Raw genomic sequence first — 18,254 nt, 5'->3', positions numbered from 1 at the left:
TGGGGAGGTGTGGGGGTGCAGGGGTAAGGGCAGGGGGCTGGGGGTGTCTGAGGGGATGCAGGGGTCAGGGTGGGCACAGGGCTGGGCGTGTGGGCTTGGGTTATGGGGGTGCTCATGGCAGGGGGCTGGAGGGGGTATGCCCCTATTCCAGGCCCTTCCCCAAGACCCCACCCCCGCCTTGTCTCCTCCTCCTCCCCGAAGCAGGGAGTAGGCTGAGGCTCCGCTCTTCCCCCTCCCTCCTGCCGGGAAACAGCTGATCGGCGGCAGGGAGAGATGGAGGGGCGGGAACGGAGCATGCTGGGGGAAGAGGGAAGGGAGGAGCCTGGCTGCCGGTGGAGACTGCTCTGCTGCAGCAGGAGATGGCAGCATCAAGCTTCTGCCCCCACAGGAGAGAGTTGGGGGCAGAGAAGAGTGGGCTGTGCCCCCTTTGGACCGTGTGCCAGGTACCATGGCGCCAGTTGCGCCATGGTAAATCTGGTACTGGTACGAGGGGAGGCAGCTCTGTTCACTGCCCCTACCCCAGGCAGCGCATGGAGGCCCTCTGCTCCCCTCCCCCAATGGGTGTGCAGAGATATACCAGCAGCACTAAGGTGACTCCCTGCCCACTCTGCCTCCATCCCTCTGTGCCACTCCCAGAAGTAGCTGGCATGTCCCGGCATCCCCTGGGGTGGGGGGGAGTGTCTCCACGTGCTGCCCCTGCCCCGACTACCAACTCCGCAGCTCCCATTGGCCAGGAACTGCAGGAGCACACAGAGATCCCCTGGCCATGCCCACCTAGAAGTTGCTACCGGAGTGTTGTGTGTACCAGTCACTTTGGGAGCTGCACTACCCTGGGTAAGCACCACCACTCCTGCACCCAAACCCCCTCCCCCAGTGCAGAGCCCGCACCCCACACCCAAATTTCCTCCCATAGCTTTGCTCGTCTTTCTTTCACCCAGAACCATCCTTCTTCTCCTGGGCTGCAAGTAGCCATCCCTGAGAAGCCAAGAGGCAGGCACAGGATTCTACCTCCCAGCAGCCAACCGCACCTTCCCAGACTTTGCAGAACGAATGGTGGCGCTCTACTAACCCCACTTAGCCACACTGAGGTGCTTAACTTCTGCCCTGCCTTCCTCAGCATGACTTTCCTCTTTTGCCCCATTCCTGCCTCACTTCCTCCTTTGGCAAGTCACGCAAAGGAGGCCAGCAGGAAGAGCCGGCCTCCATAGGCCAAACTCTCGGGGCAGAGGAGGCCAAGCCACAAGGCTTCAAAAGGTGACTGACCTAGATCCTCTAGCTTCCCCCTACTCGTGCCAAAGCTTTTCCTCAGCTCATTTCACCACCCTCTGTCATGCAGGGGTTGGGGTTATCGCAGGGACAGGCCAGTGGCAGCAGTAGGAGCGCCTTGCTGGACAACTAGGGGAGCTGGGAAAAGTAAGCCACCATGTTTCTGCCTGGTTTCAAACCAGGGACCTTTTGCATGTTAGGCAAATATGATAACCACTACACTTTAGAAACTCTGTTGCAGTGTTTTGCCTCTCCCTTCATAAGAACGGCCATATTGGGACAGACCAAAGGTCCATCCAGCCCAGTATCCTGTCTGCCAAGAGTGGCCAATGCCAGGTGCCCCAGAGTGAGTGAACCTAACAGCTAATGATCAAGTGATCTCTCTCCTGCCATCCATCTCCACCCTCTGACAAACAGAGGCTAGGGACACCATTCCTTACCCATCCTGGCTAATAGCCATTAATGGACTTAACCTCCATTAATTTATCTTCAAAAAGAACGAGGAGTACTTGTGGCAGCTTAGAGACTAACAAATTTATTTGAGCATAAACTTTTGTGAGCTAAAACCCACTTCATTGGATGCATGCATGGAAAATACAGTAGGAAGATATATATATATATACAAAGAGAACATGAAAAAATGTGTGTTGCCATGCACACTATAACGAGAGTGATCACTTAAGATGAGCTATTATCAGCAGGAGGTTGACGAGGTTGGTGCTTCGGGAGCCGGAGCTGCGGCTGGTCCTGTCAGCATACGCAGACGATGTGTTCCTCGTGGTCCAGGACCCGGACGACTTGGTGCGGGTGGAGGCTTGCCAGACCGTGTACTCGGCGGCCTCCTCCGCCCTGGTCAACCTGGTCAAGAGCTCTGGCCTGGTGGTAGGGGCCGGGTGGCAAGCGAGCTCCCTCCCACCCGCGCTTCAGGCCATCCGGTGGAGCGCGGGTCCGCTGCTCTATCTCGGCGTTTACCTTTCTGCCACGCATCCATCTCCTCCGGAGAACTGGCAAGGTTTACAGGGCAGGGTGACGGAGCGGCTCCGGAAATGGACAGGACTACTCCGGTGCCTCTCCCTTCACGGGAGGGCACTGGTACTCAATCAACTAGTCCTGTCCGTGCTCTGGTACCATCTCAACACCCTGGTCCCGGCCCTGGGCTTCCTGGCCGACCTCCGGAGGGCGATTCTGGAGTTCTTTTGGCCAGGACTGCACTGGGTCTCTGTGGGGGTCCTCCATCTGCCCCTGGAGGAGGGAGGGCAGGGCCTGAAGTGCCTCCGCACTCAGGTCCATGTCTTCCGCCTCCAGGCCCTGCAGAGGCTCCTTTATGGTGCAGGTAGTCCGGCGTGGAGTGTACTGGCGCACGCCTTCCTGCGCCGCTTCTGAAGGCTCCGATACGACCAGCAGCTCTTTTATCTCGATCCGAGAGGTCTTCCGCCAGACCTCTCTGGGCTGCCCGTCTTCTACCAGGACCTCCTCCGGACCTGGAAACTGTTCTCAGTGACCAGGTCCGTGGCTGCCACCGGGGGGGGCAGATCTCCTCGCGGAGCCCCTGCTACACAACCCCCAGCTTCATGTGCAGGTGGCGTAGTCCCCCGCGGTGCGCCAGAGGTTTGTCCTGGCAAACGTCACTAGAGTCGGAGACCTCCTGGACTATGACCAGGGAGTCTGGCTGGATCCCCTGATGTTCGCTCGGCGCATGGGGCTCTCCAGGCCTTGTACTCCCCGGCGCGTACTTCAGGAGGTGAGGGCCGCTTTGCCGCCCACTGCTCGGGTCTACCTCGACCAGGTCCTGTGCGAGGGCAGGCCCCACCCACCCTCCAGCCCTGGTCCTCCGGACCTTTTTATCGGGTCCCTGCCCCCTGGACCCAACCGGCCCCCCGCCCCTTTTCCATGAGCCGACTGCACGACTTGCAGCCGATTCGTTTACTGACTGCGCCAAGGAAACATCTATACACGCTCGTGCTCCACACTCTTCACTTCCTCACCCTCGTGTCCCTCCCCGATACGAAGTGGCGGGACCTCCTGCCACCTGTCGAGGGTGAGAAGCCCCGGTGGGCCAGCCTCTATTTCACTCTGGTCCCGAGTCCCGCCGGGGATATCAGCTGGTGGCTCCTTCATGGGGCCGTGAGCACGGGCGTGTACTTGGCGTGGTTTACCCCTGTCCCAGACATCTGTCCTTTCTGCGGCGTGAGGGAGACCCTGGCTCATGTTTACTTAGAGTGTGCCAGGTTGCAGCCCCTACACCGGCTCCTCACCGACATTATGTTGTGTTTTTGGTTACACTTTTCCCCTCACCTTCTCATTTATTCACTCCCTATCCAGGGCCCCACAAAGTCACGGAACCTCCTGGTCAACTTCTTCTTAGCCCTGGCTAAACAGGCCATCTATAAAACCGGGGAGAGGAGGTTGGCCGATGGAGGTTCCTGTGACCGTGGGGCCTGTTTCCGATCCTCTGTCCGTTCATGTATCCGGGCAGAGTTCCTCTGGGCGGCGTCCACTGGCTCCCTTGACACCTTTGAGGAACAGTGGGCGCTGTCCGGGGTTCTCTGCTCGGTGTCCCCATCAGGTTCCCTTTTTATGACCCTTTGACCGCACTCCTGTCCCTGTTTTTACATTAGTTGTCCCCCGTAATCATTTGGGTTTTAGGCCCTGTGGGTCCTCCCCTTAGGTGGGGGGGAGATCCTTTAGCAGGAGCCCGCCCACTTCCCGGAACCCAATAGGTACAGAGAGTGCCCAGTGTCCTCTGGCTGCCCTGTTGGCTGGAGCTCTCCCTTCTCCTCTCCAGCTGCCCTGCTGGCTGGAGCTCTAGCTTCCTTTGTGAGCTACTGCTACTGCTGGTTGGAGTGCTCCTTCTCTGGACTGTTGTTGCTGCCACTGCTGCTGAGCGAGGGGTCTTGCCGGCCAGCCCCCCCCCCCACCACCATCTCTGGAGGGCGAAGCCGGGACCCCCACCTTCACCACTCCTACCACCTGTGCGGGGTCCTTCCTCTCCTGGCTGCTAGGGTTGCTGGAGCTGCTGCTGCCGCCGCTGCTGCATTTTTCCTGGGGAGCTGCTGGAGCCTGGAGGAAGAGGACTACGCGGACCATCGGCTGCTGGGGGAGCGCACAGGACTCTGGAGACTATTGTGGAGGGGGCCATTACGGACTGAGTGATTTTCGGACTGTGCTCTAGTGGTGGGGGTTTAGACTGTTTGTGGGGACTCAGGGGGTGTGGCAGGGAGCCTCCCCCCAGGTCCATCTGTGTCCCTCCCCCCACTCCCCACCACCACCGTTGCCCCCTCCACCACCCCCACTGGCATTTACCATCTGCCTCCGCTCCTTCCTCTGGGACTCTGCTGCTCTTCTGGCCTGCCATGCCCTATTGCCATCATTTGGGCCTGCAGCAGCAGGCAGCCCGCACATTGACTTTTGGTGCAAATGCTCGTGGATGCATGTACCCCCCCAGACTGACCCCCTCCCCTTGTCAACAGGCCCCGCTGCTTTGCCCTTTGCTGCCTACCCCATTTGCCCCTTGCAGCCTTTTGCCCATCCCCAGCTTCAGTTTGTTTGCCTGCCCCACCTTTTTCCCTCTGCAGCTTTGTTTGTCCCACCCCAGCCCTACAGTTAGCCCCTTTGATTCCTCTGCCCCGTTCCCAGCCTGGTTGCTCCCCTTCCTTTGCGCCCCCTTGCCCTGCTTGGCCCCTCCCTTCATGTGCCCATGCCCCCTCCCATGCGCTTGTGCCCCCCCCTTTTTGGTTGATCACTGCACCCCCCTGATGTTATTGTAGCCTTCCCTCCCTTAGTGCAGCTAGAGAAGCTGGATTTCCATCTTACGTTGGTTACTGACCCCCCCCCACACAATTCCCTGATAGCCCCCCTATCTGTCCCCCTTCGTTTTGGTGCCCTCCTCCCCTGCCTGCAGCCTAGCGGGGAGGAGTGGTTGACCTGCTTCCCCCCCCCCCCCCGCTTTTTCTGGTGTTTTTTCCCCTCCCTCCCTACTCATTATGGAGGGGAACACGGAGGGCGAGACCCCTTAAGTAGACCCCGCCGCCCCTCCTCTATCTGCCCCCTTGTCACCACCTCTAGCCTCTACCTCAACTGCCGCTGCTGAAACACCTGCCACCACCCCTGCTGGGGCACCGGCAGCGGCGGGCGACGGGGTGACCTCCGCTACTGCCAAGTCCCTCGCCCCCTCCGATTCTGGGGGAGCCCCCCCAGCTCACAGAAAAGGCCAGAACAAAAAGAAGGGAAAGAACCCTGCCAAGAAGACTAGGCCCTCCATGGCAGGGGTGCCCCCACTGCCGCGGCCCCACCACCGGCTGCAGTGTCCCTCCCCGCTGTTCCCTCCACCAGCTCTGCGGGTGCCCCTCCCCCAGCCCCCAGGGCATACACCCAGGCGGCAGCGGCTCCCCCGCCTGCCGCTACATCATCTCTCCCGACCACCGCCTCTGCTACTATCTATAGCAGCCGGGGCCCCTTCCCCACCTTAACCAGGAACCATGACGTCCGTTGCCTCCTGGTGCCTGCCTCACCCCACGTGGAGACCTATGTGCGGGTGTTGACGAGGATGGTGGGGCCCACTGCCATCATGGCGCCCTCCAAAATGTACGGAAAGGTCCTCTTCTTCTTAGTGTCTGAGGCCACCGCCCAGGAGATGGTGGAGAAGAGCCTGGCAGTGGAGGGCGTGTTCGTCCCCCTGGAGCCACTGGAGGACCTGGGCATCCACGTAGTCCTGACCTCCGTTCCTCCCTTCCTCCCCAATGCCGCCCTGCTTCCCGCCCTCTCTACCCTGGGGAAACCTATCTCCATTATTAGCCCTCTCCCGATGGGCTGCAAAGACCCCGCCCTCAGTCACGTCCTCTTGTTCCACCGGCAGTTGCAGCTTCAACTGCTGCCAGTGGCACGCGATGGAGAGGCACTCAAGGGGTCCTTCCTGGTCCCCTACCAGGGGGCCCGCTACCGGGTGCATTATTCTATGGGGGAGGGCTGTTGCTACCTCTGCCGGGCGATGGGGCACGTCCGGAGGGACTGCCCCTTGACCCGGCAAGGAGTGTCCAGGACCCCCGAGCGCTGGCAGGGCGCTGGCCCCGTCATCGCTGGCGCCCCTTGCTGCCCAGCGCCTGGAGCTGTTCCTCCTCCTTCTCAGCCCACCATTGCTCCCGCTCGGGCCCTAGGGGTACCTCCCTCAGCCTGCCCAGATGAGCGGGAGAGCCCCACCTCTGCTGCATGCACCTCTATGGGGCCCGTAGAGAAGGGTGCGGTGGGGGTACCGCCGGGCATGGGAGAGGGCCGACCCCGGGGGGAATTGTCCCTCCCTCATGCCACCCCACTGTTACCTCCCCAAGTCCCCGAACCATCGCCCTTTCCCCCCAACCTGACCCCTTCTAGCTGGCCCATAGATGATGCCATGGAGGGCTGGGTCCTAGTACAGGGGAAATGGGGCAAGCAGAAGGCTCGAGCTTCACTCCATCCTTCAGATTTGGAGGCCCCCCGGAAGACCAGGAAGGGGCCACCCACACCGAGCCTTCCGCCTTGCCCACGGGTGTTTTCCATCCACCGGTGCCAGCTGGGGAAGATGTGGCAGCACCAGAGAGAGGAACCACCCCTCCACTGGACTTCATTCCCACGGAGGCCCCCGATGGAGCCCCTCCTTCCTCCTTAACATCTGAAGCCCCTGCGAGCCCCAAGGTGAGCGTCGCTTTGGGCACTGGCGGGGAGAACCCCAGGGTGGGGGAAGGCAATCTCCCTTCCATCTATGAGGAGATCGAGGCCCTGGGTCTCGCAGGGACTTAGCAAATAGTTCAATAGTAGCAAGCCGAGACCCTGGGTCAGGGCGGGGCAACAAATAGTAGCTCAGGCCCTCAGGCAGGGGCTGAGCAAACGGTTGAACAGGAAACCCCAGGCTCCTGGCTCTGAGCTGCCGGGGACGCAGGCCCACCCACTCCACTGGGTCCAAGCCCAGGGCCCTAGCAGTGGCAGAAGACCCGCTGTTGTATCAGTGGGGATCCTGACCGCAACACACTGACACTGGCTCTGGCAGTGTTGCAGCCAGACTCGGGTTGGCTGCCCCCAGGATACTTCCTTCCTCCCCCTCTAGAGGTACCTGGGTCTGGACAGCATCCTCCACAGGGTCACACACTATGGGCTCCTCGGGGTAGCTGGTGAGTGGTTGGTTTGGCAGCTCCTCAGGGTAACTGGCAAACAGTAGGCCTGGCTGTTCCTTGGGGTAATGGGCAAGCGGTAGGTTTGGCAGCATCTCTAGGCTTGGGCTTGCATCAGGCGTTGGCTGGTCTGGCCAGCCCTCAGGTCGGCCGCCGATCTCCGTGGTCTCCCCACCGGGAGCTACGCCACAGGTGTCTGATCACTCCAGTGACTGAGTTCCAAGTGAGCTCTGGGGTCAGGCTTTTATACTTCCTGTCTTGCGCCTTGACCTCTGAGGGGTGGGTGCAGGGTTTGCTGGCTCCGCCCACTTTGGTGTCCAGAGAAGCTCGTCCCCTTCCAGGGCGGCAGGGTCCTCCCTCTCTCGTGCAGGCGAGCCATGCTCACCCTGTTGCCAAAGAAGGGGGACCTCCGCGATTTACGGAACTGGCGTCCCGTCTCGCTCCTCAGCACGGACTATAAGGTCGTAGCGAAGGCCATCTCGCTGTGGCTGGGGTCCGTGCTGGCGGACGTGGTCCATCCCGACCAGACCTACACCGTCCCGGGCCAGAGCATCTTTAATAATCTTTACTTGGTCCAGGACCTCTTAGAGCTGGGGCATAGGGATGGTCTGTCGTTCGCCCTCCTGTCCCTGGACCAGGAGAAGGCGTTTGACAGGATGGACCACGGGTATCTCCTGGGCACTCTGCGGGCGTTTGGCTTCGGGCCCCAGTTTGTGGGTTTTCTCCAGGTGCTGTACGCTGAGGCGGAGTGTCTGGTCAGGCTCAACTGGACCCTGACCGAGCCGGTCAGCTTCAGGCGGGGAGTGCGGCAGGGGTGCCCCCTCTCGGGCCAGCTGTACGCTCTGGCGATCGAGCCCTTCCTCTGCCTCCTCCGTCGGAGGATGGTGGGGTTGACGCTTCGGGAGCCGGAGCTGCGGCTGGTCCTGTCGGCGTACGCCGACGACGTGCTCCTCGTGGTCCAGGACCCAGGCGACCTGGTGCGGATGGAGGCCTGCCAGGCCGTTTACTCGGCGGCCTCCTCCGCCCGGGTCAACTGGGTCAAGAGCTCTGGCTTGGTGGTCGGGGACGGGTGGCAGGCGAGCTCCCTCCCACCCGCGCTTCAAGCCATTCGGTGGAGCGCAGGTCCGCTGCTCTATCTCGGCGTTTACCTTTCCGCCACGCATCCTTCTCCGCCGGAGAACTCACAGGATTTAGAGGTCAGGGTGGGTGAGCGGCTGCGGAGATGGACAGGACTGCTCCGGTGTCTCTCCCTGCGAGGCAGGGCGCTGGTGCTGAACCAGCTCATCCTGTCCATGCTCTGGCACTGGCTCAACACCCTGAGCCCGGCCCCGGGGTTCCTGGCCAGGCTCTAGAGGACGGCCCTGGAGTTTTTCTGGCCAGGACTGCACTGGGTCTCTGCAGGGGTTCTGAGTCTTCCCCTGGAGGAGGGAGGACAGGGTCTGGTCTGCCTTCGTAGCCAGGTCCATGTCTTTCGTCTCCAGGCCCTGCAGAGGCTCCTTTATGGTGCAGGTAGTCCAGCGTGGAGCACGTTAGCGCACGCCTTCCTCTGCCGCCTCCAAGGGCTCCGATACGACTGGCAGCTCCTTTTTCTTCACCCGAGAGGTCTTCCGCGAGACCTCTCGGAGCTGCCGGTCTTCTACCAGGACCTCCTCCGGACCCTGGAAGCTTTTTTTGGCGACCAGGTCCATTGTGGCTGCCGAGGGCACAGACCTCCTCGCAGAGCCCCTGCTGCACAACCCCGATCTCCATGTGCAGGTGGCGGAGTCTCCCTCGGTGAGCCGGAGGTTGGTCCTGGCAGAAACTACCAAGGTCAGAAGGGACCAGTGTGATCATCTAGTCCGACCTGCTGCATCTTGCAGGCCAAAAGACCTCACCCACCCACTCCTGTAATAGACCCCTATGGGAAGGCAGCTCTGTGCACTGCCCCTACCCCAGGCAGCGCATGGAGGCCCTCTGATCCCCTCCCCGAATGGGTGTGCAGAGATGTGCCAGCAGCACTAAGGGGGCTCCCTGCCCACTCTACCTCCATCCCTCCGTGCTGCTCCCAGAAGTGGCTGGCATGTCCCGGCATCCCCTGAGGAGGGGGGAGTGTCTCCATGCACTGCCTGTGCCCTGAGTACCAACTCCACAGCTTCCATTGGCCAGAAACTGCAGCCAATGGGAGCTCTGTTTGCCCACCTAGGAGCTGCTGCCTGAGGGTTGTGTGTACCGGTCACTTTGGGAGCTGCACTGCCCGGGGTAAGCACCATCCCTCCTGCACGCCAATCCCCTCCCCCAGCGCAGAGCCCGCACCCCACACCCAAATTTCCTCCCATAGCTTTGCTTGTCATCCTTTCACCCAGAACCATCCTCCACCATTAATGTTACCTGAAATTGGGTCAGCTAGTAAGTTTAGGGAGGACTAATGACCCACCAGAGTTTGGCAGAAAGCAGCACGTTTATTATATTGATAGCTAAGCTCAAAAGAAGGGGGGAGGGTGTCACACTCACACTCGCATACTCACGCTCCCAGGACAGGCACAGCACTAGAGATGTCAGGATCCTTCAAGGTAAGTGTCCCACAGCACAGCGATGGATGGTGTGATGAAGGTGTCTTCCCAAGGCACGATGGAATGCAACGCAGCGAACAACTGGCCAGGCGGTCCGGGCAAAGGGCCTTCACAGGAGGTACAAGCTTGTGAGTGCACTCCTGAGCACATGGCCCCTTCCCCTTTTAAGGACCTGCTCCTCATGGCCTGTGACTAGAGATGACTTGGCTGCGTCTGATTGGTCACGCTCCACCTCAGCCAGTGTCCATGCAGTGTCCATGCATTGGGTGTGTGAGAGCTGCCTAATTAGAGTTCCAGACACCTTGTCTACCTGGAAGCTCTTCTGATCTTCCAGCTGTTCAACCAGCCCATTCATCCCACAACCATTCCAGGAAGGAGGGGGAGGGGGAAAGCCACTTCACAGGTATTCAGAGAGAGAGAGAGAGAGGAGACAAAAGGGGGGGGGGGGAAGTATAACAGATCTTTTGAGCATACAGGTTATACATAGCATAGTTATACAGAGAATACAGATCTCTGCTGCTTTACAACAGCAGAGACAGGCCAGTGGCAGCAGTAGGAGCTGGGAAAAATAACCCATCATGTTTCTGCCCGGTTTTGAACCAGGGGCCTTTTGCGTGTTAGGCAAACGTGATAACCACTACATTACAGAAACTCTGTCATAGGGTTCTGCCCCTCCCTTCATAAGAACATAAGAATGGCCATACTGGGTCAGACCAAAGGTCCAGACAGCCCAGTGTCCTATATGCCAGCAGTGGCCAATGCCAGGTTCCACAGAGGAAGTGAACCTAACAGGTAACAATCAAGTGATCTCGCTCCTGCCATCCATCTCCACCCTCTGACAAACAGAGGCTAGGGACACCGTTCCTTACCCATCCTGGCTAATAGCCATTAATGGACTTAACCTCCATTAATTTATCTGAAAAAAGAACGAGGAGTACTTGTGGCACCTTAGAGACTAACAAATGTATTTGAGCATAAGCTTTCATGGGCTAAAACCCATTCCATCAGATGCATGCAGTGGAAAATACAGTAGGAAAATATATATATATACACAGAGATAACATGAAAAAATGGGTGTAGCCATACACACTATAACAGGGGTTCTCAAACTATAATGAGAGTGCTTAGTTAAGGTGAGCTATTATTAGCAGGAGAAAAAAACCTTTTGTACTGATCATCAGGATGGCCCATTTCCAACAGTTGACAAGAAGGTGTGAATAACAGTAGGGGGGAAATAAACACGGGGAAATACTTTTACTTTGTGTAATGACCCATCCACTCCCAGTCTTTATTCAGGCCTAATTTAATAGTGTCCAGTTTGCAAATTAATTCCAATTCAGCAGTCTCTCATTGGAGTCTGTTTCTGAAGTTTTTGTTGTTGTAATATTGCGACTTTTAGGTCTGTAATGGAGTGACCAGGGAGATAGAAGTGTTCTCCGACTGGTTTTTGAATGTTATAATTCTTGACGTCTGATTTGTGTCCATTTATTCTTTTATGTAGAGACTGTCCGGTTTGGCCAATGTACATGTGTCATGGAGTGTGGGGGAGTCAGGACCCTGCACCCCTCTTCCTGAGATTCACTGTGACTCTCAGCCAGCCAGTAAAACAGAACCCTGTAAATGGAGAACTTTGAGTATGGAGCATCCGGCCCCCCAGAGAAGCTGGCCTGGGGCCCTTCTCTCTCTTGAGCAGTTGATAAGCTGCCAGCCCCCCTTGCCTGGGAAGCCTGCCCCTCGTCCGTCTGGGCCTCTACCAAGTTAACCCGGTGTGTGTTCGGTCTGCTCAGTCTGTCCTTGAGCTTGGGGCACTGGGCCCGAATGTGGCCTCTTTGGCCGCAGTAATAGCAGCTCATGTCCCGTTGGTCCCCTCGAACCGCTCGGTTGTCCTTGACACTGAGCATTCCCCTTGGGAAGGGCAGGGCTGGCTCCAGGGTTTTTGCCACTCCAAGCAGCTCTCCCCCGCCCCCCCCAAAAAAAGCTGGAGTGAGGGACCCACTGCCGAATTGCCGTGGAAGAGCCGGACGTGCTGCCCCTCTCCGGTGTGGCCGCCCCAAGCACCTGCTTGGTACGCTGGTGCCTGGAGCCGGCCCTGGGAAAGGGATTCCCCATATTCCCCCTTTGGGAGGTCCCAGGGTGACTCACTCTCTGCATCGCAGTGGGCCTGTTCCTTTGGGACTCCTCCCTGCCACCCCCTGACCGGCTCTTCACAAACTCATCGGCTAGCCGCCCTACGTGTCGTGGGTTCTCTGGCTTTTTGTCCCTCAACTACAGCCTCAGGTCGGATTGCTCATACAGTTGCTCCAGTACCAGCAGTTTAACCAGGTCCTCCTTCATCTGGACCCCATCTGCCCACTTGCTGGCATATGCCTCCATGCGGACGGCTAGTTGCAGATATGAGATCTCAGGGGTTTTATTGTGACTCTAGTACCTTTCCCGGTACATTTCAGGAGTGAGCCCAAACTCACGTAGCAGGGCCTTTTTGAATAGTTTGTAGTCCCCTTTCTCCACCCCTTCCAGTTGGCGGTACAATGCTACGGCTTTGGGGTCCAGTAAGGGGGTGAGAATTCAGATTCTGTCCGCAGGATCAACCTGGTGCAGCTCGCAGGCCATCTCAAAGGCCTCCAGGAACTCATCCATGTCCTCCCCCTCCTTACGTTGGGCCAGGATGCACTTATCAAAGCTTCGTGCAGTCCTAGGTCCCCCCTCACTCACCGCAGCAGGGGGCTCGCTGCCCCTCAGCCTTGCCAGCTCCAGTTCATGCTGACGCTGTCTCTTTTCATGCTGTCTCTGTTTCTCTTTTTCCTCCCGTTCATGCTGTCTCTGTTGTTCACGAACTGCCAGCTCTCTCAGTTTTAGCTCTTTCTCCCATTCTAGCCGCTTCCACTCCACAGACGCCGAGCATCGCCGGGAGGATCCCCTGCTGGCCGAGGGGGTCACGGTGCCCTCAGTATTCGCTGGGTTCCTCCTCACCCTTCCCCTAGACATAGGAAGGAGGGGTCTCGGGAAGCCCTCAGCAGCCGGCTGACCACTCCCAGCTGGGACAGACACTGGTGCCTGCGCTACATTTGCCAGGCTGCTTCCCTCAGAGACAGGGATCAGTTCATTCGAGCGATCTCCTTCCTCCAGCTGGGCAATGAGCTGTTCTTTGGTGAGCCTCCCACTGCGCAGCCCCCTCTGCTTGCACAGCTCCACCAGGTCGCTCTTAAGGCGTTTGGCATACATCTTCCTGCTGGCCACTCACAGGCCCGGGTGTTCACCAGTCCCCACAGTTTCCAGGGAGACCCCTAGTGTGCCAGCCCATTTTGAGGTCACCACCTCTCTGCCAGGGTCGAGCTGCAGACTCCTCTGCCCCTGGGACCACTCGCTGCGATCCCCTGGGGGACCCTGTTACTGCAAAAGTCCTTCTCGCTGGTCACACACTCCCAGGGGTGAATCGCCCCCTGAAACCATCCCTCTCTGACTCTTCAGCACGTCTGGTCCCCATCAATCACCCTTTGTTTTACTACTCCCCAGTCACTTACTGCAGGAAGCGCCGTCCACGGGGTGCAGTAGATCCCACCTCTGCCACCAGTTGTCACAGAGTGTGGGGGAGTCAGAACCCTGCACCCCTCTTCCTGAGATTCACCGTGACTCTCAGCCAGCCAGTAAAACAGAAGGTTTATTAGATGATAGGAACACAGTCCCAAGCAGAGCGTGTAGGTACAACCAGAACCCCTCAATCAAGTCCTTCTGGGGGGTTTATGGAGCTTAGACCCCAGCTTGGGGTTCCCTGCATTGCACCACCCACGCCAAACTGAAACTAAAAACTCCTTCAGCAGCTTTCTCTCCCCTCCCCTCTGCTCCTCCTCTCCTTTGTTCAGTCTCCCGGCCAGAAGGTGTTACTTCCCCCAACCCCCCTCCTGGCTCAGGTTACAGCTCAGGTAGCTTCCTTCAAGGGAAGTCCCCCATCCCCAATGTAACCCCCCTGCAACATTCCCAAGTCAAATCTGCCCCGCTCCCTGCTCCGTCACAACATGGCAGAGGAGCATTGCTGGCACATGATGGCATATATCACATTGGTAGATGTACAGGTGAATGAGCCTCTGATAGTGTGCCTGATGTGATTAGGTCCTATGATGGCATCTCCTGAATAGATATGTGGACAGACTTGGCAACGGGCTTTGTTGCAAGGATAGGTTCCTGGATTAGTGTTTTTGTTGTGTGGTGTGTGGTTGCTGGTAAGTATTTGCTTCAGGTTGGGGGGCTGTCTGTAAGCAAGGACTGGCCTGTCTCCCAAGATCTGTGAGAGTGAGGGATCATCCTTCAGGATAGCTTGTAGATCTTTGATGATGCACTGGAGAGGTTTTAGTTGGGGGCTGAAGGTGACGGCTAGTGGCATTCTGTTACTTTCTTTGTTGGGCCTGTCCTGTAGTAGGTGACTTCTGGGTACTCTTCTGGCTCTGTCAATTTGTTTCTTCACTTCAGCAGGTGGGTATTGTAGTTGTAAGAATGCTTGATAGAAATCTTGTAGATGTTTGTCTCTGTCTGAGGGGTTGGAGCAAATGTGGTTGTATCTTAGAGCTTGGCTGTAGGTAATGGATCATGTGGTGTGGTCTGGGTGAAAGCTGGAGGCATGTAGGTAAGTATAGAGGTCAGTAGGTTTCCGGTATAAGGTGTTGTTTATGTGATCATTGCTTATTAGCACTGTAGTGTCCAAGAAGTGGATCTCTTGTGTGGACTGGTCCAGGCTGAGGTTGATGGTGGGATGAAAATTGTTGAAATCATGGTGGAATTGCTCAAGGGCTTCTTTTCCATAGGTCCAGATTATGAAGATGTCATCAGTATAGCGCAAGTAGAGATGGAGCTGAGGAAGCATTGTTCTAAGTCAGCCATAAAAATGTTGACATACTGTGGGGCCATGCGAGTACCCATAGCAGTGCTGCTGACTTTAACGTATACATTGTCCCCAAATGTGAAATACTTATGGGTGAGGACAAAGTCATAAAGTTCAGCCATGAGGTTTCCCGTGACATTATTGGGGATACTGTTCTTGATGGCTTGTAGTCCATCTTTGTGTGGAATATTGTTGTAGAGGGTTTCTACATCCATAGTGGCCAGGATGGTGTTTTCTGGAAGATCACCGATGGATTGTAGTTTCCTCAGGAAGTCAGTGGTGTCTCGAAGATAGCTAGGAGTGCTGGTAGTGTAGGGCCTGAGGAGGGAGTCAACATAGCCAGACAATCCTGCTATCAGGGTGCCAATGCCTGAGATGATGGGTGTCCAGCATTTCCAGGTTTATGGATATTGGGTAGCAGATAGAATACCCCTGGTCAGGATTCTAGGGGTGTGTCTGTGCAGATTTGTTCTTGTGCTTTTCAGGGAGTTGCCTGAGCAGATGGTGCAGTTTCTTTTGGTAACCCTCAGTGGGATCAGAGGGTAACGGCTTGTAGAATGTGGTGTTAGAGAGCTGCCTAGCAGCCTCTCATTCATATTCCGACCTATTCATGATGATGACAGAACCTCCTTTGTCAGCCTGATTGTGATGTCAGAGTTGTTTCTCAAATAAATTTGTTAGTCTCTAAGGTGCTACAAGTACTCTTCATTCTTTTTGCTGATACAGACTAACATGGCTACCTCTCTGAAACCTATTAATTTATCTAGTTCTCTTTTAAACCCTGTTATAGTCCTAGCCTTCACAACCTCCTCAGGCAAGTTCAACATGTTGACTGTGTGCTGTGTGAAGAAGAGCCTCCTTTTATTTGTTTTAAACAAGTTGCCCATTAATTTCATTTGGTGGCCCCTAGTTCTTATATTATGGGAACAAGTAAGTAACATTTCCTTATTCACTTTCTCCACATCACTCATTATTTTATATACCTTTATCATATCCCCCCCTTAGTCTCCTCTTTTCCAAGCTGAAAAGTCCTTGTCTCTTTAATCTCTCCTCATATGGGACCCGTTCCAAACCCCTAATCATTTTAGTTGCCCTTCTCTGAATCTTTTCTAATGCCAGTATATCTTTCTTGAAATGAGGAGACCACACCTGTACGCAGTATTCAAGATGTGGGTGTACCATGGATTTATATAAGGGCAATAACATATTCTCTATCTTATTCTCTATCCTTTTTTTAATGATTCCTAACATCCTGTTTGCTTTTTTGACTGCGCTGCACACTGCGTGGTCATCTTCAGAGAATTATCCATTATGACTCCAAGATCTTTTTCCTGATTAGTTGTAGCTAAATTAGCCCCCATCATATTGTATGTATAGTTGGGGTTATTTTTTCCAATGTGCATTACTTGACAAAAAGAACAGGAGTACTTGTGGCACTTTAGAGACTAACAAATTTATTAGAGCATAAGCTTTCGTGGGCTACAGCCCACTTCTTCAGATGCTTATGCTTATGCTCTAATAAATTTGTTAGTCTCTAAGGCTAGGTCTACACTACAGCAGAGGGTCGACCTAAGATACGCAACTTCAGCTACGTGAATACCGTAGCTGAAGTTGCGTATTTTAGGTCGACTTACCTGGCTGTGAGGACGGGGGAAAGTCGACCACTGCCGCGCTGCCGTCGACTCCGCTGCCGCCTCTTGCCGCGGTGGATTTCCGGAGTCGACGGCAGAGCGATCAGGGATCGATTTTATCGCGTCTTCACTAGACGCGATAAGTCAATCCCAGAACATCGATTGCCTGCCGCCGGACCCTCCGGTAAGTGTAGATGTACCCTTAGGTGCCACAAGTACTCCTGTTCTTTTTGTGGATACAGACTAACACGGCTGCTACTCTGAAACCTGTCATTACTTGACAGTTATGAACATTAAATTTCATTTGCCATTTTGTTGCCCAATCTCTTAGTTTTGTGAGATCTCTGAAGTTCTTCACAGTCTGCATTGGTCTTAACTATCTTGAGCAGTTTAGTATCGTCTGCAGACTTTGCCACCTCACTGTTTACCCCTTTCTCCAGATCATTTATGAATAACTTTAATAGGATTGGTCCTAGCACTGACCATTGGGGAACACCACTAGTTACTGCTCTCCATTCTGAACACACTGATGGGCAAACTTGGAGAAAGTGGTGGCAGCCCTTCGATAGGTCAGCTGGTAGAACAAAGGACTGGAGCCGGCACTCAGGAAGTTATCCTTATGTTGTCCTTCTAACTCCAGCTTGAAGGAGAGCTTCTTTTTCTTCCCCTTGCTGAGAAAGACAAAGAGAAGAAAGAAAGGTCAGGTGGGCCAACTCGGTGCATATGGCCACCCTGTTTTTTCTTGTTTGGGAGCCTGAAATGAGGGACTCGTGGCAGGTAAAGGCACTGCTGTGATTCCAGAAAACATCCCACTGCTGCACACAAAGGGATCAAAGAGCCTGCCAAAGCCTGGGACGTCTTGATATTCAGTCTAACACTTTCCCAACTGAGCTACTTCAGCACCTGAAAGGCACTTTTTTGGCCTGCTGCTTCTCTGTCTGGGATGTTTTTCTCAGCCATGGCACACAAAAAGGGCATCATTGGGAATGTCCAGGAAGGCAAGATGAATTTTTGCCTGCCTTGCTCAGCTTGACTTGCTTCCTCTCCCCATTCCTGCCTTAGATCCTGGGTTACCTGGTGGCTGAAGGTGGTCTATTGTCTCAAGTGCTGCCAGAGCCTGACATAGTGCCCCTGGGCAGCCTTTGCTCTGCACGTGCCGGCCGTGCATATTTGCAAATACTTTAAAGCTCCTGTCAGTAAGTTCTGGGGACAGTTGCTCACCTTCAGAGGAAGCTCCCTAAAATTGGCCTGTCTCACCCAGTGGTACATTGACCTCTGTTCAGACTGAGCCGAAAGGGGGCCCTCTCTGCTGTGGCCACCGCTGCTGTGAAGGCGGCCACTGTTGCGGATGAAGCCATCCTGCAAGCACCTTCCACCCAGCCACCCACTGAAAATCCTGTAGGATGTAAGGTGGGAGTAGAAGAACACTGGGGGGCCTTCCTAATCTCCTCCCCCTTCCGCCACCATCAGCCATCCCATACCCGGTGCTGCATCCAGTGGGGTCAAAAAAAAATACAGCCATATCCAAAGAGTCAGTTGCATTCTTTGTAGTTGCCCCGCCATTCCCCTCGGGCCTGACCTGACCTCCAGCTCAGCCACCCGCTGAAAATTGAAAAACGAAAAAGTAGAGCCTTAAAAGGCTTCAAAGCCCACCAGGCCCAACCCCCCTTCTAATACTGCAGAAAAGCCACACTTCTCCTAACTAGGTAGGGACATCCTATTGCCCCACAAGAAGTGGAAGGCTATCATGTTCGGTCTCAGCAGCACTCGTGGAGCAGGGGGATATACATGGCTG

General features: G+C 55.8%; 2 non-coding genes across 2 annotated transcripts; both read right to left on the bottom strand.

The window, feature by feature from the left end:
- Positions 1–1,424: 1,424 nt before the first annotated feature.
- TRNAV-AAC lies at positions 1,425–1,497 on the bottom strand. Its single transcript has one exon. It is a non-coding gene; the product is annotated as a tRNA-Val (tRNA).
- Positions 1,498–10,534: 9,037 nt separating this feature from the next.
- Positions 10,535–10,607, bottom strand: TRNAV-AAC. The gene has a single exon. It is a non-coding gene; the product is annotated as a tRNA-Val (tRNA).
- Positions 10,608–18,254: the final 7,647 nt, after the last annotated feature.

Source organism: Terrapene carolina, unplaced genomic scaffold, assembly GCF_002925995.2.
Source record: "Terrapene carolina triunguis isolate 2854851 unplaced genomic scaffold, T_m_triunguis-2.0 Scaffold35055, whole genome shotgun sequence".
In the NCBI taxonomy this organism is placed as follows: Eukaryota; Metazoa; Chordata; order Testudines; family Emydidae; genus Terrapene; species Terrapene triunguis.
The sequence above is the reverse complement of the archived record's forward strand: the minus strand, read 5'-3'. Positions and strand labels throughout refer to the sequence as shown.